The sequence below is a fragment of the Cornus florida genome, unplaced genomic scaffold (genome assembly GCF_030987335.1).
Source record: "Cornus florida cultivar Cherokee Brave unplaced genomic scaffold, ASM3098733v1 CherokeeBrave_3.0.0_Hap2_Chr07, whole genome shotgun sequence".
Taxonomy (NCBI): domain Eukaryota; kingdom Viridiplantae; phylum Streptophyta; class Magnoliopsida; order Cornales; family Cornaceae; genus Cornus; species Cornus florida.
In genome coordinates, this window is record NW_026775577.1 from 9,559,227 (window position 1) to 9,584,065 (window position 24,839).

At 31.5% G+C, this 24,839-nt stretch overlaps 1 protein-coding gene across 1 annotated transcript in view; it reads left to right on the forward strand.

The window, feature by feature from the left end:
* Nucleotides 1–23,739, forward strand: part of LOC132316078 (uncharacterized) — a 62,932-nt gene extending 39,193 nt beyond the window's left edge. Inside the window, exon 10 of the mRNA XM_059814587.1 lies at nucleotides 23,636–23,739. The gene's annotated coding sequence lies outside the window, so the exon portion shown is untranslated. The remainder of the gene's footprint in view (nucleotides 1–23,635) is intronic.
* The last annotated feature ends 1,100 nt before the right edge of the window (nucleotides 23,740–24,839 follow it).

The following is a 24,839-nucleotide window of genomic DNA, read 5'->3' on the forward strand; positions in this document are numbered from 1 at the left end:
CACGATGACATCATTTTTTACTCATATAAATTAATTGGATACACCAAACTATTTATCATTATTCATTTGCTTATATGTACCCAAAAATAATTTTCTAATTTATGGAATATCCAATTCCAGACTAGTAGACATTAATCCAATAAAAGGAAGATAATATTTGCACTGTTTTTCTATTTTTTATTTTTTACTTTTTATTTTTATTTTTTTGTAACAATTAATGCACTCCACAGTGTCCACCTTCTTTTTTTACTATAAGCTTTAATTTATTTTACTTTCTTCACTTTCTTCTTTAGTATTTATTTATTTATATATTTTTTTGGTTCTAACAAAAGAGAGAATTTATGCATTCAAATAAAATAAGGATTAATTATTGAAATTACATACCTGAACACCAAAACCAGCTCCGATCCTCAATAAAATACGCCCGACAATAAGCATCCATAATTTTCCCGCAAAAGTATTAAGAATGGCGCCAATAAAAAAGATTGAGCCACTCAAAATCATACAATTTCCCCGAAAAGATACCTTGCTTAAAAATTATTTTTTAGTTTTTTTCAAAGGGTTGCACTCACTCGAAAAGGCACCTTAATGCCTATAAATATCCTCCTTTGGATCATTAATTTGCAAATCGTTCATTTTCATTTTCTTCTATCTCCCTCTCTAGACTTGAACCCAATCCAAGTGGGTTCAAACCATAGGTTAAGTGGTCCGAACCACTTAGACCTTAATCCAATATCATCAAGCCAAATTAAGATTGATCTGAACCATTTGGTTCGAATTGCACCCAATTTAGCATTTATATAGTATAGATGCATTTTTTAGTCAGAGAGAGTATTACACGGAGGAGGTTCGCCGTATCCACGAGTTTGTAATACTGCTACTAATGGATGTAAACCGTTGTATCATGGGAGATAGACGCCACTGAGTCCGTTAGCACCATAGCGTGTCGAATCTGTCTTAAGGACATAGTATCCAATATTAGCTTCGGTCCAGGTTCTTTATTTATTATTTATTAATTTATTGCTTTATTTTGCATATTTAATTAAATATATAATTGCGTATTTAATTAATCATTTTTTAGCATATTGTTAATTATTTCATAGCATATTAGTATAAGGGTTGTTATATTTTAAATGTCACATGAAGCATATTATATTTACCAACAATCTTAAGACAGATTCATTCTTTGCATAGATTTTATTATATGTTTCTATTTAAGATATAAATAAGTAGAGATTATACTAATAATTGAGATATAATAAAATAATCTTATATACATTATTATATGATAATATGTTAAATATTTATGTATTCAATATTATGAAAAATTGAAGCATGTTATACAAGTAGATTATTGAATTATTTATATAATTCAATATTGGTTGAATTATTTTAATTTTGTAATATGATATTATGAAGTATATTACATTACCTTAAACATGTGCCAACTAGAGATGGAAAAAGGTACTTCGTTACTTTTATCAATAGTTGTACAAGATACTGTTATGTATATTTGCTACGATACAAAGATGAAACCTTAGAAATGTTTAAACATTACAAAAAAGAGGTTGATAATCAACTTGACAAAAAGATTAAGGTGTTAAGAAATGGTGAATGCTATGCTGATAAGTTCTGGTTTAACTCAAAATTTGTAGGGAGAAATTTTGCTTTCCGCAAATTATATTCTCAATAAAATACCTCAAAAAAAAAAAAAAAAAAAAAAAAAAAAAAAAAACGTGACACCATATGAACTATGGAAAGGTTGAAACCTAGATTCCTATAAATTCTTAAAAGTATGGGGGTGTCTATCTAAGGTTGCAGTTCCTACTCATAAGAAAATTAAAGTGTAACCTAAAATGATGCGACCTTGTAGGTGAGTGTGTCGTGGACGGGTGCAAAAGACACTGATAAGCTACCATACTGGGTGATCTACAAGTGCACAGTCCCACTTCACTTAGGTAAGGGAAAGGTGAAGTGATTTTATGTGGTGGTGTTATCTCCAATTGGTATGTGGCATTTTTGGGATAAAATCTAAGAACAAAATCGTGTGAGCTCAAGCCCAAAGCAGACAATATCATACCATGTGGTAATGTGGATCGTTACATAAAACCTTTAATAGGTTATGCTCATAATAGTAGTGCATATCGTTTTTTTGGGCATAAATCATAAAATGAAAATAAGAACGAGCTTAGACATAGCAAGAGGGTTAGAACTTCTAAATCTTTTGGTCCTGATTTTCTAGCATATTTATTGAAGAATGAGCCACAAAGCTTTAAGGAAGCAAAGTATTCTCCTGATTATTATTATCTCTTAGATTAATTATTTGATATAATTAATCATCTAATATAATATTAAACTATATTGTTATATTTATTTATGCAAGTTCAATATTATTTTTATAAATGTTTACTTTAATATTGAACTATGGAGTTGAATTACTTAGTGTATATAGTAGTTCAATTTTACAATATAATTTATCTAATGTGTGATATTATTATATTTGCACGAGTTCATGACTGGTTTGTGTATGTAATATAACAAACAAAAATTGACTAGTCCAGCTACATCAGTTTTCATGATAGTTAAGGGAAAATATCTATATTAGTGTCTAAGACACGTATAGCTATGAATGGGCTGAATAAGAGAGAGATTTCCGATAACTCTAAAGAGTTCAATGGAAAATGTTATAGATACATTATGCTAGTACATTGAGACAAACTAAATCAAGCTAGCTAAAAGCTAAAATGTTACTGAGCTAAAAACTAGTTAGCTTAGCTATAAGCTAAGTGATCACTGAGGTGCAAAGAACCTTAGAGACGTTAGTTGGTTTTAACTCTCAACTTAGTAGGAAAAAAAAAAAAAAAATGGTGAATAACCATTTTAACTATAAGCTATTTAAGTTATACGTCATATCTGCTCTTGTAGGAGGGAAGAATACTACTTTACAAGTAGTAGTTTTTGGATAATATTTTCCAAAACAAATTCATATACTACCAAGGTAGATTACTTAGATAAATGTGTACTAAAGCTATAAGCTACTAGAATTGATAGCTGAGCAAAATTAACTTCAAGCTAGTGGTAATAGAAGAGAAGTGGGTGCTCATCATAACCTAGTAGTGAGATATGAGAAGAGTGCGCTTAATCTAAGCTAGTAATAATACTTGAGAAGTGAGTGCTCACTATGTGGTGATGTATCCAAAGCTTAAATAATTAAAGAATTATTTGCTTAAATTATTGAGTTATGTGATGTGTGTGACACATGAAAGGTTATGACATGTTAATATGACTGACTTAACATAAACCTAAATATATATAACTCAAGTCATAAATATGAGAAATGTACAAGCAAATATTAATTAGAGCCCAATCTAATTAATATCTCTAGCATTAATTCACAGTATTATCGGTGAATTATTATAATAATAAGCTAAAGATAAAGTGATAAAGTGAATACATATATGTGATACCCCTCGGATCCGAGACACGGGTTGATCAGGCCCAGGCCCAAACCCGAGGGATATCGAATAATTAAAGTATTTTAAATCGAACACAGAATACAAAGTGAAATAAGAAATAAAATTAAATAGCTGAAAGAAACTAAATTAATAAACCTTGAATTATAAATATTTTAAATCCGATAATCCAAATCACCAATCCATACAACTCAGGAATCCTTCTAAAGGACCCCTAATAAAAAGTCTCGAATTGGAAATAAAGCATAAAGCTAAACATAGAGAGTGGTCCTACGTAGTCGGTGGAATGGAAGTCTGTATCTGCTCTGCACGATCAACCTTTACTTCTGGAACTGCCGAGCACCTGAAAAATAAAGGAGTGGGTCAGGCCCACATGCAAGTCCTGATCTACTACGATCCAAACAGTAATCCAATACGCAGATACATCCTAGAAAGACTCAACAATATCTAGAGTATTCCATATATGTATATATAGTACACACTATAGGACGCTCGCTAGTCCAGTAGGTCTGTCTTAGTCTGAATAGAAGATAACATGCAAATACGCATTCAAAGGTGGGCATGAGTACCTAGACCTACCAGGGAACAACACATATTTCCAGTTATTCATCCTAGGCGATATACGCGCCCTAACCATGGTCCTGAGACTCAAGCTCATACCATGACACATGTAATAAATATATAAAGTTCGTACTCCTAATACAAAATATCATCCATCTGTATAGTGGTCTGATATATGTATAACAAATCTATCCTGAAACCATAATAGGTCATTCAATTTATTTGATTGACATGACATAAGTAGGTGATGGACTTAACTTTTATGGTTAATCCATACCTTAATCCAAGTTAGGTAGGACTTAGTGTTTTGAACTAATCCATTCCCAATATAGGTAGGTCTTAGTGTTTTGAACTAAGCAAGTCCTAATATGACACCGTCCCATACCGGTTCATATATATCCATATAAGTAGGACTTAACCTTTTTATGGTTAATCCAACTCATATAAGTAGGACTTAACCTTCCAAATTATGTAGGATTTAGTGCTTGAACTAATCCATACCTAGTATGTCACCGTCCCATACCGGTACATACAATCCTCCAGTTAACATAGTTAACAAAACAATATTAAATAATCATCAACCACATTACACAGTATGCACAAGATAAGTTAATCTATATACATAAATATTAGGCATTCAATACCAAGCCTAAAATCCAACTCCAATAATGTAAATTACTACACAATTTGCACACATTTACATTTTCCAACATAATCCATGAATTGATACAATTAGTACAATTTAAGTATCAAATACACCCAAGTTAAACATAAGGAAAATTCAGTTAATTCACTATACTTCAAATACTATAGAATTATGATTTATACATATATTTAAATCATACACAACAACCTTGCCAAGCTCTGGTATATAACCCTAGCAAATCCTCCAATATAGTCCACAAATTGATACAGTTAATGGAAATTTAAGTATCAATTTAACTCAAGCTAAGCATAGGTAAGTTTAGTTAATTCCCTATACTTATAATATTATGCTTATAATATTATGGAAATATGATTTATATATATAATTAAATCATGTCACAAAATCTTACTAAGTTCCAGTGCACAAAATTTACAAAACAGTGAGCAACACCTTAGTTTTTCTTTAACTTTGTATTGCTTCATCCCTTAATCCAACTACAAACTAATGTTTCACCATTATTTTTACAGGTCTACAGTAGTCATCCCTATCCTTTAAACCAATTTAAACTAATCAAAACACCCCACGCAGTCAAACAGTGCCCAAAAAACAAAACTGGAAGACAGTAGGTGAGAACAGGCTTTTGAAAAATACTTTTAAGCAACACCAAGACAGATTAGTACGATGGAACTAAAAACTGATTTAAACATGCATATAGGATGAATCATAACATTCGTTTCATCTATTTTAATTTTTGATTAACCCCTGGAGTCTTAACTAGGCATGCACAGAACACGAACTAACGGAAAAGAGAAGAACAGAAACTTGTGATGAGCGCTGAAAAGTACACTTTTAAACCCCTTAAACTTGAGTATTCTAGGACCTTTATCTATCTTATTTACCCGTTTTAGTACTTATTTGTGTTTTTGTCTATTTCAGGTCAATAATGTTAAAATGGGCTAAAAATGGCTTCTTAAGGCCTTTTTGAAGTCAAATTAAGTCTTAGTGATGATCCGGAGCAAAAATGAGGTTGATTTGGAGCAAAAAGAGGCTGATGCTGAAAAGCTGCCAAGTGAGATCGATCGCAGAAAAGTGAGATCGATCAAAGTTGGATCGATCGAACATTGCTAGCAGCGAGCTGTCATTTTTCCGTGCACGCCCAAAAGTCCACCTACCACATAGTATGAGATTAGATATTTTTGGGACTACATTCCAGACTTAGTGGCTAAGAAAATGACATTCTATATAAAGGGAAGAGACCCATTTTGTAAAGAAGCTTTTTATCTTTTTATTTTTACATTATATTTTTTTATTTCTCTCTCTAACAAAGTTAGAGATTAGTGTTAGAAGAAAAGAGGGAAATGGAGGTATATCTCAAGATCCATCTCTAGGCCACTCTCTCTCTTCATCTCTAGAGTTTCAAAGAAGAAGAAGAAGAAGAGGAAGAAGAAAATGGAGCCATATTTGGAGCTTGATTTCATGACCACATCTACCTTCTCCATGATTGGCTAGATCTATACTTAGGGCTTGGATGAGCCCTAAGTCTTGTGTAATCTAAACCCTTATATTTCTATTTTTGGGGATTTATATATATTGTTGTGATTGGTGTTCTAGCCTTGTGAATTTCATGAATCTTGGTATATTTCTATGGTTTAATTCTTCCTATTAATTCTCTAGTTTATTTACATGTCTTTGTGTGATTAAATTGGAAATTATTTCTTACATGATTCATATGGATTAATTCTTTCTATTGATTTTCTATTTGATTACATGTTGTCTTATATGTGATTATTTGGGAATTAATCTCTACACTAGATTCTCTATATTGGTTGCATGTCTATGTATGATTAATTAAGGATTTAGTGATGACTAAGCATGGGTTTTCATTGAATGGGTTTGTCAATTAATTTGATGGTTTATACTTATGCTTGATGGGTTGTTCTACAATTTAATCCATGCTTGTAGGTAGGTAGACAATCTATACTTACTTAGATATTCAATGGCTTATTATTGCAAATTCCATGATTCTCTAGATTGATGTGTGCTACAATTGTTGCTACTTAGATGGGTCATGCTTAAAATTGATGGGTTGTACTACACTTAGTTTAGGTAGACAATTCATACATAAATTAGATGGTCCATGCTTAAGCAAATTCCATGATTCTCTAGATTGATGTGTGCTACAATTGTTGCTACTTAGATGGGTCATGCTTAAAATTGATGGGTTGTGCTACACTTAGTTTAGGTAGACAATTCATACATAAATTAGATGGCCTTAATATTGCAATTGGTAGTCGCATTTTGTTCACAACAATGTATTCCCCATTAATGGAAAGCAAGTGGTTAATTACACGAGCTTAGTGGTGATTCCAGCACCCTAAGTCCTCTCTTCATATCTCTTAAATCCATATCTCTAATTAGTTTTATTTCACTTTCATTTTAATTAATTGTTTTCTAGTTTAATCAACCAATCTCTATCTTTTGCAATCTTGTGATACATTAGAGTCAAAGTTAAATTCCAACATGTATAATCCCTTGGGACGATCCGTACTCACTCTTGCTACGTTAGTAGCAGTGTTGGTAGTGGTTTTTATAAATTTAAACTTGACCCAAAAGGTTTTTTCTTGAACCACACATTCACTACATCAATTTGGCGTACAAGGAGCAGCCTCGTCAACTTGCCTACAGTTTCAGATTTTGAAACTATAATCCACCGTCTGTAAAGTTTCCAACAACGTCCTAGATTGTCGTTCCACTACTCCGGTACTCTTGGTTCAACCCAAAAGCAACCCCGTTCCTTTCTCCTTAAAGCTCCCTTTTAAACTCTCAGAATTCTCTCTCTGTTGCTCTCTGTGTATCTCTCTGTTTCACAGTCGTGACTATGGTGCCTAGGGTTTTGTTTGTAACCCTAAACCAACGTATAATATGTATATATACAGGCTTCACACTACAATCCTAATTCTAATATAAAACCATCCCTAAGTCGGCTAAAACCCGTGATGTGATTTAATTAAAGACAACCAGAAACCCTAAAAATGAAACAGCTAAATTACATTTAAAACACAAAGCCACATAAGCACGTACATACTAAAATTTAATAATACAATTTAGATAATAAAACAACCTAAAACACAATTTAAATAAACAATTAAAATAAAACAATTAATTGACAAAAACGAGCATTTAACAAGTAATTAAAACAATTAACTAAATAAAAATGCAATTATATAAAATAATAAAATTCCAAGACTGTCCTTTTAAATTGGGGGTATTACAATATGCACTAGAGACTATTATACATGCTTATTGAGAAGCGGATATGGAACCTTGAAAAAGTAGATGAGGTGAAGTATTTAATATATGGTACTTTCAGAGTTGAAAAATCATAATAAATACATCAGAAATAAAATTTCAGTAATATCCCAAAGTTATGGGGAGATATTATTTATTAATGAAATTTGTTACAAGTCACTTCATCTTAAGAGAAATACTTATAAATGTGGGGGGTTCCGAATCCTAAGAGTTTTAGGATAAAACCAAAAATCATTTATAATATTATAACAATAATACATGTTGTTTACTACGAGGAAAATATTATGGAACAACTAGAAGAGTTCTTTTTCCAGCTGAAGAGCTGAGTTATTTGTTCTAGTTGAAGAGTTAAATGTGCAAGCTTTTAAGTCCTTAAGTGGATTAAAGTTGGTACCGAGACAATGACATAAATGTGATGCATAACTCATTATATGCCTTAAAAAATTAATGATTAATTATATATTTGATTTGAAAGATTTAACATCTGATAACATGGTCAATAGAGTGAGATTGAGATAATACTAGCTATGATAACAAAAGTCTAGCTAACTTTTGTAGATATAAATCTCAAATATAAATACTAGTCAAAGTATATCACTGGTTAAGATTACAATGCATCTTAATACTGTGATTAGTTGCACACTTTCAATCCAAGATAGAATCACTGAAAAGCAATAAATTGGGTAGTTGAGATACACCCCAAGTCCAATATTGCATAGATCGATGTATCTAATTGAATTAGAGGTGTAACAGTGATGCAATCTGAATGTGGGATATTAAAGACTTCAAATCCATGAGTAGATATGTCTTTAATATTAAAGGTGTAGTTGTATGTTCTTAATATAACTCAAAGTTAGAAACTTTGAATAAATCAAATAGGAAAGTCAATTTACTTCACCTAAAGGACATTTCAAAGTAAGTTTACACCTGTGCCACTAAAGAAAATGATTTTGCTAACAATAAGCAATTTTAGGGCACAAAGTATACATTTACTCTCAATTGGGGAAATCTCTGAAGAGTATAATATTTCTATATACAACCATGTGGCCACATATAAAATTGAAAGTTGTATTAGAGAGCAATTGTACAGATCATCGAGGGGAATAGGGTTTAAAGCCGAAAGCTAACGAGTCATCTTAATGGAAACCCAACCTAGTTGACTGGAGATCCCAAGATCTAGGTTCAAAAAGACAACATAAATTCTAAATGGCTCACCAGAAGCACTGGGAAGATATAAATCTTCTACCCATTTCTATGATGAGACAGTACTACCTACAGTGAGGATTAGGATAAGCTACGTTTTTAATGACTCTTATACCTTAAAAATTCAAGTGGGGTATGGTAGGATACTCTTAATAAGAAGTCACCTATATGAGTGTGAAGTAGGGCCGCTTTTATGAGAACTATAATGGCTAAGTTTTCTGGAGCACTCATTGAATACCAGGACTTCTTCAGGGTTAAAATAAACACAACAATGAGAACCAACTTTGTGAGGAAAGGTACTGTGTGTTTGTTATTGTCTTGGTTTACACAAACGGCTAAACAGTTCAAGACATCGCGTTCACTAGTTAGCCAGTAAATCCGATAGCAATACACTAAGGAAGGTTCAAAGCCAAAAGTCACCTATCCTGATGCAGTAACTTTCCGACTATACTCTCTCTAGTGTCTGCATAATCATCTTTTGCATTTAAGTAGCTAATTTCCATTCATGTGGGGGATTGTTAGAAATTGTGAATGAAAATTGTTTGATTAGTCATCAATGATGCCTTTGACTGAGCAGATGCGATTACTGGTTGGTTATGGGATAAAAAGATGCAACTCAAAACCAACAGACATAACTATTCATGTGAACCATTGCAACCTAATGGAGTGGATGTGTCAATTGGTGAACAAACACCATGTGAACCATTGCAACCAATTAGAGTGGATGTATTCAGTGTAAAGAGATATATACAAATGGATATATCCAATGATGAAGAGACACATATAAATGGTTGTGTCCAATGATGAAGAGACACACCCAATCCAAAAAGGCACCTTGCTAAAAAATTACTTTTTAGTTTTTTCCAAAAGGTTGCACCTACCCGAAAAGGCACCTTGTTGCCTATAAATACCCCACTTTGGATCATTTGCAAATCGTTCATTTTCATTCTGTTCTATCTCCCTCTCTAGACTTGAACCCAACCCAAGTGGGTTCAAACCATAGATTAAGTGATCCGAGCTACTTAGACCATAATCCAATTTCATTGAGCCATATTAAGATTAGTCCGAACCATTTGGTTCGATTGTACCCAATTCAGCATTTATATAGTATAGATGTATTTTTGAGTCAGATAGAGTATTACACGGAGGAGGTTCGCTGTATCCACAAGTTTGTAGTGCTGCCACTAGTGGATATAGACCGTTATATCCTGGGAGATAGACGCCACTGAATCCATTAGCACCATAGCGGGGCGAATCTGTCTTAAGGACGTAGTATCCAATACTAGCCTCGGTCCAGGTTCTTTATTTATTATTTATTAATTTATTGCTTTATTTTGCATATTTAATTAAATATATAATTGCATATTTAATTATTTATTTCTTAGCATATTGTTAATTATCTCATAGCATATTAGTATAAGGGTTGTTATATCTTAAATGTCATATGAAGTATATTATATTTACCAACAAAAAACTCTTTATCCTTTTTACAACTTTAATTACGAATTGAATTTATGCACTATTTTTGTTCTCAGAACTCCTAATCCTTTTAGAATAGGAGTGGCAATTCATATTGACGGGTCATGTTCGGGTCAACGCGATTATGACACGAACATGAGCCGATTATTAATCGTATCAAGACCCCTTGACACGATTCTTATATGTGTAACATGAAACGCGTAACCCGTTTAATAAATGGGTTAAGACTTGACACGACACGAAATGACACAAAGAAACACTAAGTCATTTTTTGAACAAATAAAACACATTTATTCAACACGGTTAGCTAAATAGGTCATTTTTAACACGTATACGGCACAAGTTTAATTAATCGAGTTAATCGTGTCATAATCGTGTTTGTAGGGTCAAACACGAATACAACACGTTTAGTTAACGGGTCAATTCGTGTCAGTACGATTACGACACGAACACGATTAGCCCAGACCCAAATCCTCTTATCTCGTGTCGTATTCGTGCTGTGTTAGTTTGTCCTATCAAATATTGTCACCCTTATCTTAGAAGTAGATAATTGTTGTCAAGTTAGATCTTAATTACGCACTAATTAATTAGTTATTAAAAGTCTTGGTAGATAATTTGGTCAAAAGTTAACTCTTGCTCCTTAGTCTAATTTAGAAGTTATACTAAGTATTTTTGTTTTTTGTTGTCCGGTTGATATATGCTTCATTTATTTTCCAGTTACAAGTTGGATCACAAAATATTTTTAACATAAAGTGAATTGGTTGATTTTAGTTTTGTGGTCCAACACATCATTTTAATTTAGTTATAGATATAAATTACATATCATATTCTTAATCCGAAAAAAGAGTACCCACTTAAGATCCATTCTTTTAACATGGGATCCCTTTTAACACTTTTTTATCAATTTATTTTTAATACATAAATTGTTTACTATCAAGCAATAATTTAAATTTTCACCATCTCTATGTTTTTGAAGTATTTTGTCGTTTGATTAGTACTATACAAAAATGTTGTGGCCAGCGAATTTTAATAGTCCAGTCACGCGTTATCGTGATTTGTTGGGCTTACAAATTGTAAAATATGTTTGAAATCATATTAAAAATTAGGGTAAAGTACACTAACACCCCCTGAGGTTTGGCATAAGGACACTCAGGTGAAAGTTATCTGTTTTTGGGACAATGACACCCCCTTAAAAAAATTCCATCCAAATAAGGCCTTAAATCATATGAAAAGACAAAATTGTCCCTTAATTTTAAATTCAAATTTATTACAAAATATCATTACATGTCAAAATGACATAATTACCCCTCAAAATTTTAGCACCACAAATTAGCGCCAAGTGGCGCCAGATTAACAACAATCTAATCTTCTAACCACACACCAGATATGCGGCCTCTCTCTCTGTGCGAATCATTTCTTCTCCGCTTCGTATCACCATCTCTGAAACCCTAGAATATTTCCTCTCCTCTTCGTATCACCATCTCTGCCTGAAACCCCAGTCACCATGATCATCTTAAAACCCTAATTCTGGAGGCTGATTTCGCGATCTCGTCAAGATCAACCAATATCTTTATTCTGCTTTGGTCTCCACACATCTCGGGTTCTCTCTCAACACATTTTTATATCTCTCTCTCTCTCTCTATATATATATATATATATATATATATATATATATTAATCCATTCTTTCTTCTTTGTTTTTCTAAGTTATATTAATAAATTCGTGTGTATATATATATATATATATATCTTTGTTCTGCTTCTATTGCAACCTTGATATTTCTTGAAATCGTTTTGTTAATTTACAAAAAAAAAATATATGGGTTTTTTTTTTTTCACAAAAATTTTGTTCCTGATTTATTAAAATATGGTGTTTTTTTTATGCGGTTTTGGGTTTATTTATTTTCTTTCCTAAAATGAGGTTTTCTAAATATGGGTTTTTTAAAAAGAAATCTTTGTTTCCTGTTTCTAAATATGGGATTTTTTTTTTTTTTTTTGTAACAAAATCTTTGTTCTGTTTTCTAATTTTTTTTTTTCCTATCGAAATCTTTGCTCCTGTTTTCTAAATATAGGATTTTTTTTTCCTAACGAAATCTTTGTTTCTGTTTTCTAAATATGAGATTTTTTTTTTTTTTTTTAAAACGAAATCTTTGTTCCTGTTCTCTAAATATGGTTTTTTTTTTTTTTTTTTTTTTTTTTGGTAAAGAAATCTTTGATCATGTTTCTTTATTCGGTTTACAAGAAATTTTTCAAAAAAAATATTGGGTTTTGTTCCTTTTTTTTGTAACGAAATCTTTGTTCTGTTTTCTAATTTTTTTTTTTTTTTTGCTATCGAAATCTTTGTTCTTGTTTTCTAAATATGGGATTTTTTTTTTTAACGAAATCTTTGTTTCTGTTTTCCAAATATGGGATTTTTTTTTTTTTTTTTTTTTAACGAAATCTTTGTTCCTGTTCTCTAAATATTGTTTTTTTTTTTTTTTTTTGGTAAAGAAATCTTTGATCATGTTTCTTTATTCGGTTTACAAGAAATTTTTCAAAAAAAATATGGGGTTTTGTTCCTTTTTTTTTTTTAACCAAAATTTTGTTATTTTGAGAAATTATGGCAGAATGAAAACAAAAGGCTTTTTTTTTTTACCAAAATTTTCGTTATTAATTCACACATGCTATAAGATTGCATGTTTCTGACTTTCTGCAACCATAGTGATTGATCTGTGAATGTTTATTATATGACGGACTTTATGCAAAATTAGTGGTAATTTTGTGTCCCGCTCTGGTAGACATATACTGTGTCAATCACTTGGTTTTGTTCTTGTCTTAACAATGCCTATCCTATGCATGTTGTCTTTAGAGTTTTGATTAATTGCATGATATTCTCTGAGATAACATTGTATATCCTATGCATGTGTGAATTATTTTTCTCAGTTGCAGATGGCTAATGACAAAGTCCATGATCTCCTAGTTAAGTTTGGTGGTCACATACATGTTGTGAAAGGGATACATCCAAATGGTTATCGTTTTTTGGAGTTGTACTCAACTGCTTATGCATTTGTGCTTAAACATGAATATAATCAGACTGGTTTAGCATTGAATATGTTTTATGAATTTTCTGAGGATAGTGGCAGAATGAGATTAAATGGGGATGATGATCTTATCATAATGTTTGAAATGAACTCAGATGTTAAGGAGATAGATATAATTGTTGAGATTGGTGATAAGGATGATCTAATTGATTTAGACAATTATATGGTCCCATTGGTACCTGAAAATCCTGTGGGGGAAGATGATAGTGACTCTGAAAATAAAACTGATTACAGTTTCTCAGACAGTGATGATGAGGAGTGGAATGAGGGAGAATGGGGACATGATGAGGGACAAGAGGCACATGATTGGGCTAATATTGAATTAGAAATGGAAAGTTCTGATAACAGTTGTGGTGAATTATCTGATTATAGTGACACTGCTGATTTTATTGGAGAAAGTGATGATGAAAGACCAGTTAATGTGCATAAACACGTTAAGGGGATATTGTTCAAGTATGGTGATCATGGTGAGATTAAATTTGTGATGGATCATTTGTTTGATGACATTAAACATTTTAGGACTGTGTTAAAGGACTTTGCAGTTCAAAAGGGTTTTAAATTGGTGATGGTGAAGAATGAGAGGACTAGAGTAACTAGTAAGTGTGGGAACCCAGGTTGTGAATGGAGAATCCATGCATCTCTACAAGTAGATAATAGCACCTTTAAGGTTACTTCACTTGGTCCAGAACACACTTGCATTAGAACCACTAAGAACAATGTGGTTACTTCTACATACATAGCAAACAAACTTGAAAAGGCATTCAGACATCAACCTGACATCAATTTAGATAAGTTGGAACAAGAAGTAAGAGATCAATTTAAGGTGGAAGTGAGTGAGAAATGCTTGAGGATTGCTAAAAATAAAGCTTTACAAAGTAGTGATGGAACCCATTCAGCTTCGTATTCTAAACTGTGGCAACATGCAGCTGAGATTCAGAAAACAAATCCTGGGAGTTTGGTGTTAATAAAACATTCACAAGATGATGAACCAAGGTTTTTTAGGATGTTTATATCATTTGCATCAGTGTTAAATGGCTTCAGGGATGGCTGCAGACCATTTATTGGTCTAGATGGTTGTTTTTTAAAAAGGCCCCTTTGGTGGTATTTTAATTACTGCAGTAGGGTTTGATGGGAATAATGGGTTATACCCATTTGCATATGCAGTAGTGGAGTCTGAAAGAAAAGAAAGTTGGAAATGGTTTTTGGAACACCTCCACAAAATCACAGGTGACACGTGTGGAAATATGGCTTGGGTAATTATGACTGATGGTCAAAAGGGCATATTTCCAGCTGTGGATGAAGTATATCCTTATGCTCTCAATAGGAGGTGTTATAGGCATATTTATGCCAATTTTAGGACAATATATTCTGGGGTTAAGTATAGAAAACTGTTTTGGATGGCAGCTAGGGCCTATACTGAGTTGGAATTCAACAAAGCAATGACAAAGATACAAAGTATCAGTCTACAAGCATTGCAGTGGTTGATGAGTCATCCACTTGAAACATGGGCAAGACATACGTTTGATGAGAGACAGAAATGTGATTTTTTGACAAATAATGCAGTTGAATCATTCAATTTATGGCTTAAGAGGGTGAGGGCAAAACCTATAACTGCTATGTTTGAGGGTATAAGAATGAAGATTATGAGCAAATTTTGCAAAAGGTTTCAAAAATCTGCTACTCGGGATAATTTTGCAGTCCCAAAAATCAGAAATAAATTAAACTTAGTTATTGAAAAGGCTATCACATGTCAACTGAACTGGAGAGGTGGTGATATGTTTGAAGTGACAGAGGAAACTACAATGAAATATGTTGTCAATCTTCAGAGCAGAACTTGTGATTGCAGGGAATGGCAGATCAGTGGCTTACCATGTAAGCATGTAGCAGCATGTGTTACATGGAGAAGAGGGAATATTGAGGAGTATTGTCATGGATTCTTCAGTAGGTACACTTATGTTAAAGCATACAGAAATTTGATGTATCACATGCACCATGAGAGCTTATGGGATAAAGTAGATAAGAAGGATTTGCTTCCCCCAGAACTAAAAAGGCCTATAGGCAGACCTAGAGTGGCAAGGAAAAGGGAAGTTGATGAACCACAAGCTAGTAAGAGGTCAACTGTTATTCATTGTAGCATATGCAAGGATACTGGGCACAACAAAAGGGGCTGTCAAAGGGCTCCAATTCAGAGCAAAGGAAAACAAGGATCAAGGAAAGGAAAGCATGGGTCAGGATCAACTTCAGCAACAAATAAAGGAAGGAGAGGTCAAGGAGCAAGGACAAGGAGTAAAATAGTTGCAGCACAGGTAAACCTTGGTTATTTTAAATTTCCCTCTAAATGTGTTGGTTTTTTTTATATTTTTTAATTGTACATTTGGAATTGTAGGTCAGTGGTTATTCACAACCCACTCAATCTAATGTAGTTGCAGGAACAACAACACAAGCTAGTCAGTTCAATGTAAGCATTACTCTTGGTTATTTTAAATTTTCCTCTAAATGTGTTGGTTTTTTTTATATTTTTTAATTGTACATTTGGAATTGTAGGTCAGTGGTTATTCACAACCCACTCAATCTAATGTAGTTGCAGGAACAACAACAGAAGCCAGTCAGTCCAATGTAAGCATTACTCTTGGTTATTTTAAATTTTCTTTTAAATGTGTTGGTTTTTTGTTTTTAATTGTAAATTCGGAATTGCAGGTTAGTGGTTATGCACAACCTACTCAATCTAGTGTGGTTACAGGAACAACAACACAGGCCAGTCAGTCCAATGTAAGCATTACTCTCTTCATTTTTTTTTTTTTTGCATTTTTTTTTTTAATTTCCTTACTAGGACTGTTGAACCTAAACAACATATATAATCACACAACTTATTGGTGATATCCAATTTTTATATGTTATATGATTCCAAACAAAAACACAGGTCTAATAGACATGTTTTGCTTGCATATATTTATTAGTGCCTAGTTTGTTAACCCAATAAATTTATGTATCAGACATTTAAATCCAAAGAACCTCATATTAATCAACTGGAAATCAGGACACTAATGTGATTATATATGCAAATATTCTTTTTTGCAGGTGAGAAATTATACAGTGTCAAGTATAGCAGCAGCTACACCCTCCACCCAATCTAGTGGACCATCAGCAATTGACTGGCTATTTGGGATTTAGGTAACATGCTTTTTTGTTTTTGGGGACACTTGCTAGGACAAGTATTTTTGTAATGCCACTTATGACATAGACAACATAGTTGGGTTATTTAGTTTTCTGTTTTTGGGACACTTGCTGGGACAAGTATTTTTGTAATGGCACATATGACATAGATAACACAGTTGGGTTATTTGGTTTTCTGTTTTTGGGACACTTGCAGGGACAAGTATTTTTGTAATGCCACATATGACATGGACAACACAGTTGGGTTATTTGGTTTTTTGTTTTTGGGACACTTGCTGGGACAAGTATTTTTGTAATGCCACATATGACATGGACATAACAGTTGGGTTATTTTTTGTTAGTTGGTTGACACTTGGTTGTTGGATGGTTGGTTGACACTTGAATGTTGGTTATGTAATGACAGATTATGTAAATTTTGGTGTCAAATGTTGGTTATGTAATGACTTGGTACAAGTTTATTATGGATTGTGGGATGTGGATGGCTACTTTTATGAAGTTAAATGTTGCTTATGTAATATGACTATAATGACATGTAATTTTTGGTGTAATGTATTATTCTCCAATTTATTAATCTATTTCAGGATGTGTGTAACTTCTTTAGGAATGAACAGAGCATCCCATTGTTTCCATTATCCGAAAAAAAACCCAGGGGAATTGGAAATAACATATCATGTCTGCATTATATTGTATTTATTGAAAGAGAAAACACGATAAAATTTATGTAAGAATACTCTTAATAAAATTTGCATTGTTAAATGTCTTTCGTACATTGCACCAAAAATTAATCTGTTTTATGGATATGTATCTATATATATATATATATATATATTTCATCTGTCTCATAAGGGTAGTTTAGTCCAAATTATTAACTTGCAAAGTTAAAAAGGTCAACTAAATAGTCAAAGGGCAATTTGGTCAATTTTTTATGTTAGTTGGCTTCAAAGGGTGTCTTTGTCCACTTTTCAATCTTTAAGGGGTGTCATTGTCCAAAAAGCAAGTAACTTTCACCTGAGTGTCCTTATGCCAAACCTCAGGGGGTCTTAGTGTACTTTACCCTAAAAATTAATAATGAAATATTTTTATACATATTAATATGCAGGAAAGCAAGCATCATATTAATGTGATAAATTGTAGTCCCTTTGTTACATTATGATAGTATGATCCATTTATATTGTATGAGTGTCGATGAATATGATATGATATTACGGGTTATAAAGTTACATTTCATCGTATGACATCGTATAAATTTTAGATAATAGAATTAATAAGATCATATTTGTACATAGGTTATAAAAATGTAACATTTATAATTTCATATTGGAGGAAACCATTTAAATTTATTTTATTTTATTTTTTTTGATAAATAAAAAATGGTTTAAGATACAAATGTGATATCCAAACGTGAAATCATAGGAGCCAAACTAACGAAAGGATAAAAAATGCAAGCTTAATGAAAGATATCCTTATAAAAATTTAATTTCAGTATCTGCCTATTTTTCTCCCCAAAATTTTTCAAATATATTATTTTCCCGCGGAAGGAGTACATTTTTATTTAACTTTCTTATTTTATTCAATTATCTTGTTTGTATTTATTTTTGGGTCCTTTTTGAATTGTCAACGAATATTTTTATGAATCTTATTTCTTTTCTTATATTTTAAATAAAATTAAATGATAGGTATCTTTTTAAATATAATCCACCTGTATTGACATAAATAGTGATTAATAATGAAAAAATAAAATAATAATATCTAATTAGGATGTTCAAAAATAAAAGGAAAAAAATATTGATATTTAAATGAGTCTCTCTCTAATAATGTTTAATTCAACTTTCAAAAATTGGTGGTTTTTTTTTTCAGCATCCATTGCACAATATTTATTTTTTAAATTCTAAAATATATTAGGGTAATTTTAGTAAGTAGTATCACTTCTTTTTTTTTTTTTTTTTTTTTTTTTTTTTTTTTTTTTTTTTTCATTCTACCCAAACTAACCAAATAATATTTCTAATAAGTTTCTTGAAAAAAAATTCTCTAAAAAATTAATTTCTTTTTCTTTCACTTTACTTTTATTTTTTACTATAAATTTCTATCTAACAAAACCAACTCAGTATAAAAAATCTTATTCCAGTGGGGCTGGACCAACTGGTCCGTGGCTGGCGGCAGCAATGGTCGTGAGGTATGGACTGAATAAACTCTTACCTTGAGGCTTGGGTTTAGTCCACCTTAATGGACTTGGTCAGGTTTCGAAGTCTTTATTTTGGTCAATAAATTAGGCTTGGTTTTTCCTAATGGGCCATTGAAATAGTTATCAGTCCTAATTGAATTTTCTATGGGATATTGAATTATAGCTCACACAACCGCAATTTTAAATTGTATTATTTTTTTTTTTTTTTCACCAATTGTATTTTATTTCAAAATAGTAGATGAAAGCAAATAGTTCTGTGTCGCCCAGGTGTTGGGATTCTCAGAATTCTTTAGGCCTCAACCATAGAACAGTGAAAAGCCCAAGTGCTCGGGATTGGGTTTACAAAACCAAGATCCTCGCCCATCAAGCACTGGGGATTGGGTTTCCAAAATAAAGATCCTTGCCGATCAAGCAAATTATGCTATGTTACGAACAGGGAATACGACATATAAATATATTAATATGTCAAATTTTTAAAAAGTAGGACACGAATACTGTTTAGACACGACTATATATATGAATTTTTATTTTTATACATGTATTAAGTAATAATATTATAAAATTTTAATTCATTTCTAATTTTAATAGTAAGAATTACAATGACTATATACACACACACAGTTCTTTCACAACTTTGTCATAATAGTATTTTTATTTTAAATGAACAAATATTATTTAATATTTTACTTGTGATCATATGTGTATAATGTCAAATTTTCTTATAGAAAAAGTTTAGAATATTTTAGAATGTGTTCATATTATTTTCAAGATTACCTGATAGGTTTGTGTTATAAATTTTTAAAAGTGGGCCTAAGTGTCCAAAAAGTGTCGGCGAAGTATCCAAAAAATGTCTAAAATAATAAAAATATATATTTTTATTTACGAACACGTATATAAAGTGTCGGACACGTATCCGACAAGGACACGATCCGAATGGCTAAAATCATATACTCTAAATGATTAAAAAAAAAAAAAAATTATACATGTTAATATTTATGAATAATGCATAATATTGATGTGATGGATTGTAATGATAGTACGATCCATTTACATGGTATGATTTTTGATTAATATGTCATGATAAGTGACTATAAAGTTATATAAAAAATTTCAAATGGGACAAAAATAAGAGAAGAATGATTATAATATTAGAAAGTAGGAGTTACTATTTGAGAATGGGTGGAAATTAAAAATCAAATATTTCCTCCAAATTGAGTGAAAAGAATAGAAATAAGAACAAAAATTTATGGGTTAATAATAATAATTTTTTATTTTTATTATATATTAAGAATTTAAAACTATTATCATTAACCATAATAAATTTGTGAAAAAATAAAAAAAACAACCTTAATAATTTAGTAACATGTAGTGCTTGACTCAACCTTACCTTGGTTTTTGGAGCTTCATGGATTAAGTATTAAGTCCAAATTGTATAGTTTTATTTTGTTTAATAAATTAGATTGATTCAGTTATAATTACTCTCACAACCAATTAGTTGCGATCGAAGCGAAAAATTCTGGCACACACTTATTAATCTTTTTAGAAGTAGATTATTTGGTGTCTAAGTTAATTTTGGGTCCACTTTTATGTGCTCAGTCCAAGTTTCAAAGCTTTATTTGGGCTTACTTCAACCGTTAGTGCTTGATCCTGTTTTGAAATCTTTATTTGGGATTGCTCCAGATTAATGAGTGGGCTTGATCCAAGTCTCAAAGCTTTATTTTGGTACAGTAATAAAAAGGACTTGGTTCAGTATCATTGAAAAAGGTACAGATTTTGCATCAGGCCTAATTAGGTTTTCTGTCATGCATATAGATAACGCAACCAATTATGTACGTGCAATTTTAGGATATTATTTGAAATTGGAATATTTATCATGTAGATAATTGTAGATAGTAACTTCATTTGATGGACATTTGACTGGTGGACTGTGAACTACATGCATGGAAACTTGAAAGAAATTTTGAGGTTTCAAAAAGCAAAAAAAAAAAATTTCAGTTCGGAGGGTTGGACGCTCTACCAATTATGTCACGAATAGTTAATTTTAGATACTTAATTTTCTTCTAAACAATAAAAGCGGTTGGTTTCAAGTCCTTTCCTGTTTAGTGACATGTTTAATTACATGTGTTGCCTAGATTATGTTCATTAAATAACCATATTGCGGTTTCATATTTAATTGCACTTAATCTATTTTTTTTTATTGAAATACATTAGGAAAGAAATTCATACTAATTTGATGGCCTGCATTAAATTTGCATAAATATGTACTTAACTTTTAAATTAATTATTTAAATAAAAATCCAAAGTAGATAGGTGTACAAGGGTCATTTTGTCCCACATCGGAATCGGATGGGAAAGAGATTGGGTATAAATGGGTGGGTATGCAGCCTTACCTAACAGTTCGAGCTTTTGGGTAAATGGGCAAGCGCCCACCTGTTACAGTTAGTATCAGAGCCAAACCCAGTCCTTGATCCAGTGTTACGCCAAGCGCCCGGCCCGGAAGGCGTCGGGGTGAGTCCACCCGGGTAGGTAGGGCGACCCAACTGCAACGAGAGCGTGCTTTTGAGTAAATGGGCAAGCGCCCATCCGTTACAATAGGCTTTTGAGTAAATGGGCAAGCGCCCATCCGTTACAATAGGCGTCTTTGGACGGGCTATTTGTGCTTAGGGGATGGATAGAGAGCCATTGATCATACGAGACCAAGCAATTTAGTTGCTATTTGGACTAATTAATTCTAATGTGCTTTTTAGGAAATATGATCCAGTGTTTTAGACTCCAAAATTTTCTTTCCTTTCAAAATAGATGCTAATTTTCTTTCCTTTCAAAATAGAAAAGCATCGTTTCTTGACAAGACAAAATAAAATAGTATAGAGGACAAGGCAAAATAATAATAATAGATAAATAATTAATTAAATAAAATGGAGGTCTAATTAATTAAATAAAATTACTATGGAAAGGAGGTCTATTGAGTGGAGCTCGGCTTCGAGTTGGGTTATTGTTACGAACTTGGGGTAAATAAGAATTATCATATTATAGAATATATCAAAAGATTAATGTTTAGTGGACCTAGTGCATGCGGGCTAAGTTTTCATTTCATAAAATTATTATTATATATTTTTTAGAAATTTGAAAGAGCCTGTTAACAAGCCTATTCACAAACATATATCACTAATATCTTGTAAACTCTGAATTGTGAAAAAATATTGTGACTAGTGAATTTTAATGGTCCATATATGTCGTATGCTCTGTTCACAAGTTCTAAAATATGTTTAAAGTCTACTAAAATTTGATTGGCTAAAATCATGTAGCCTAAATGAAATATTTTTCTCTCTCTATATTAATATGTATGAAATAAAACATCGTATTTATGTGATAGAGATCCATTTATATTGGATGGTTAGTTGGTTAATATGGCATGATTACGGGTTATAAAAATCATATTTCAGGTAGTGAAATTTAAAATTTAAGATACTAGATAAAACTAAAAGCATCACAATGTTTATTTAAATCTATTAGAAATTCCAATATTGGTAAGATTTTCCATTTGAAATATTAGAGAAAACTAAACAACACATGTTTTTTAATGATATGAATATCATAGAGAAACGAATGTACCATTGATGTCAATATTATCAACATGATAAAGAAACATTCAATATATTTTTCTATATATATGGTATCAGAGTTTTCCATATACATAATCAAGATAGTGCAAAATGCAAAATTACTAATTTTAAGACTAATATATACTAGTATATATTTTATCTTTTGTTTTTTGTTTTGTTTTTTTTTTTTTTATCCCATTTTTTTTTTCTTTCATATTTTCCACCCTAATATATATATATATATATATATAAAGTAAACAAGTTGTCCACATCCCCTTCTAATATAATTAGAATGATTTTATTAAATTACATTATTTGAATGTGATGAACTAAACACAAAAGCAAAAGAGATCGGAATTTATTTATTATATTAGTTAATTTTTTAATTTTTAGTTATATAAAGTAAAGTTAATCTAAAATTAAGTAAGTGCGATTTTTTAAAAGCATTGTTTTTTAAATGTATGTCTAGTATCATGTTTAAATTTTATACTCTGTAAAAATATTGTGACTAGTGAATTTTATGATTCAAAAATATTGTGACTATTGAATTTTAATAGTCTATAATTGAATGTTGAGTGCACGCGTTAGTTCATATATATTATGTCCCCATTCTTGTTTCCCTCCCACCCTCCTCTCAAATATATATGTTGCCCTATTTGTTATTTTTAATTTCAGAAGACAATGAAATTAATGGTGTACTGAAATTTCTAACTAAAATTGTTTCTTAGGTAAAATTTGCTTCGTTCTTCGGACCAGGGATCACTGCTGAAGTTGGTGAGTTCTAAATGTGCTGATTTTCATGAGATGTAAAAAATTTCCCGAATGCAGGGAACAATCTTTGAGTAAACTTTCATGAACTTGTGGGTGCAGGGAAGGGAGAAAAAGATCTTTATGAAGTTCAACTTATTTCCAACACGACATTGTAGCGTATGATTTCTATGCATCTCTGCTATTTGATATGGCTGTACACATTGTAGTAATATTCTGTGGAAAAGCTGAGTAATATTTGAACAGAGTTGTATAAAAACATTAATTATCGTAATATTAGAAGGAAGAAATATACTACTACCCCAAATTCTCTTCTCCGCTCAATGCTCTATGCCTAACACTTTTCTTTTTTGCTCCTGTCGCTCTTTTGTACTGTTTTTGTTGAGTTACTTAGTGGCACGCAAATAAATGTGTTAGTTTTATTCCAAAAAAAATTTGTTTGTGTCAACCAGTTGAATTGGTCCCGGAATTATGCAGTAGTTTCTCCTTTTTTTTTAAAGACTTATCTTTGAGACAGTGTTATAAGATAATCTTGTATTGATATATTCCATTGATACATGAACATTCGTAAATAGGGTTACCTACCTTATTTTTCTATTATATATTATAGTGAAAAAAAACCAATCAAACTTCAATATTCTATAACTTCACAATGTGCATTGGATCAAAAAATTAAGTCTAACACTAAGTGAGAGAGAAGAAAACTATCACTACGCACCTTGCAGCTCTGAAAAGGAAGGAAAACAAAACTCAACTATTTATAAAGAATATCATACACATACATTATTCGCAATATGCAATTAAATTATATACAACCCTACATACATGTAGTGGTCTCTAAAATGTCATACATAAATGTAGTTTCTAGAATCTCATACATATATTTTTTATTATTATTATTTTGGGTGTATATTAAGATCAATAAATTCTCCGAACTGTGCAAAATTTCATGGATTTTCCCATCATAAATCAAATACAAATCCCAAATCTCACCATGCCAACTGCACGCAAGGCCCAACCCAAATAGGTTGTTCAATGGCTCATTAACAACTTGGAGCAAGCCCAAACTTAGACGCTTTTTAATTAGAGTTCCAAACCCCAATAGAAATCGAAGAAAAGCATGGGGCGTGACCTATCTGTTGGGATTTATATACCCTAACATAGCAAATTCCTATTTGGATTATAGTAACATGTGTTCCTAACATATCTGAAATATTTATGTTTTATATAATTAGTGAATTCAATGTATTATGTTTCGATTCATTATGTAATTGATAGTGTTCACTTGATTACAAGAGATATTTATATATGTATGTGATAGCGATCAATATATGAATATAAACAATAATCATAAATTATTCAT